Below are 2,124 nucleotides of genomic sequence, written 5' to 3'. Positions count from 1 at the left end.
GATAACTAAGTTGCACTAAAATTGGGTGAGCAGGCAAGGCATGTCACCCAGGTTGTGTGACAATTATTTTATATATATGTATGTATATATTCCATCCACCATCCCTCCTTTACGGAGAACTGCGTTATTTTTCTTTTCTATTGCTAATAAAAAAACTATATATATGTACATATATATATATATATTTATGGGTGTATCGAGACTAGTTGGTCATTATGGATAACTAAGGTGCACTAAAATTGGGTGAGCAGGCAAGGCATGTCTCCCCAGTTGTGTGACAATTATTTTATATAAATGTATATATATATTCCCTCCACCACCCCTCCTTTACGGAGGACTGCTTTATTTTTAATATCCATTGCGAAAAAAAAACACAAGAAAAAGAAAAAATATCTATATATATACATATATATATATATATATATATATATATATATATGGGTGTGTCGAGACTAGATGGTCAGTATGGATAACTGAGGTGCACTAAAATTGGGTGAGCAGGCAAGGCATGTCACCCAGGTTGTGTGACAATTATTTTATATATATGCATATACATATTCCATCCACCATCCCTCCTTTACGGAGAACTGCGTTATTTTTATTGTCTATTGCAAAAAAAAAACAGAAAAACTATATATATATATATATATATATATATATATATATATATATATATATACATATATATTCATGGGTGTATCGAGACTAGATGGTCATTATGGATAACTAAAGTGCACTAAAATTGGGTGAGCAGGCAAGGCATGTCACCCAGGTTGAGTGACAATTATTTTATATAAATGTATATATATATATATATATTCCATCCACCATCCCTCCTTTACGGAGAACTGCGTTATTTTTCTTTTCTATTGCTAATAAAAAAACTATATATATATACATATATATTTATGGGTGTATCGAGACTAGATGGTCATTATGAATAACTAAGGTGCACTAAAATTGGGTGAGCAGGCAAGGCATGTCACCCCGGTTGTGTGACAATTATTTTATATATATATTCCATCCACCATCCCTCCTTTACGGAGGACTGCTTTATTTTTAATATCCATTGCGAAAAAAAAACACAAGAAAAAGAAAAAATATCTATATATATATACATATATATATATATATATATATATATATATATGGGTGTGTCGAGACTAGATGGTCAGTATGGATAACTAAAGTGCACTAAAATTGGGTGAGCAGGCAAGGCATGTCACCCAGGTTGTGTGACAATTATTTTATATAAATGTATATATATATATATATATATATATATATATATATATATATATATATATATATATTCCATCCACCATCCCTCCTTTACGGAGAACTGCGTTATTTTTCTTTTCTATTGCTAATAAAAAAACTATATATATGTACATATATATATATATATATATATGGGTGTATCGAGACTAGTTGGTCATTATGGATAACTAAGTTGCACTAAAATTGGGTGAGCAGGCAAGGCATGTCACCCAGGTTGTGTGACAATTATTTTATATATATATGTATATATATATTCCCTCCACCACCCCTCCTTTACGGAGGACTGCTTTATTTTTAATATCCATTGCGAAAAAAAAACACAAGAAAAAGAAAAAATATCTATATATATATACATATATATATATATATATATATATATATATATATATATATATATGGGTGTGTCGAGACTAGATGGTCAGTATGGATAACTAAAGTGCACTAAAATTGGGTGAGCAGGCAAGGCATGTCACCCAGGTTGTGTGACAATTATTTTATATAAATGTATATATATATATATATATATACATATATATATATATATATATATATATATATATTCCATCCACCATCCCTCCTTTACGGAGAACTGCGTTATTTTTCTTTTCTATTGCTAATAAAAAAACTATATATATGTACATATATATATATATATATGGGTGTATCGAGACTAGTTGGTCATTATGGATAACTAAGTTGCACTAAAATTGGGTGAGCAGGCAAGGCATGTCACCCAGGTTGTGTGACAATTATTTTATATATATATGTATATATATATTCCCTCCACCACCCCTCCTTTACGGAGGACTGCTTTATTTTTAATATCCATTGCGAAAAAAAAAC

The 2,124-nt window shown here is 30.1% G+C and overlaps 1 long non-coding RNA gene across 1 annotated transcript; it reads left to right on the top strand.

The window, feature by feature from the left end:
• Positions 1-684: 684 nt before the first annotated feature.
• Positions 685-1,841, top strand: LOC125728339 (uncharacterized). The gene is made up of 2 exons (XR_007389039.1): positions 685-772; positions 1,759-1,841. It is a non-coding gene; the product is annotated as an uncharacterized LOC125728339 (long non-coding RNA).
• The last annotated feature ends 283 nt before the right edge of the window (positions 1,842-2,124 follow it).

This window comes from Brienomyrus brachyistius, unplaced genomic scaffold (assembly GCF_023856365.1).
Source record: "Brienomyrus brachyistius isolate T26 unplaced genomic scaffold, BBRACH_0.4 scaffold247, whole genome shotgun sequence".
NCBI classification, from domain to species: Eukaryota; Metazoa; Chordata; class Actinopteri; order Osteoglossiformes; family Mormyridae; genus Brienomyrus; species Brienomyrus brachyistius.
Note: the sequence above shows the minus strand (reverse complement) of the source record. Positions and strands in the feature narration are given on the sequence as shown.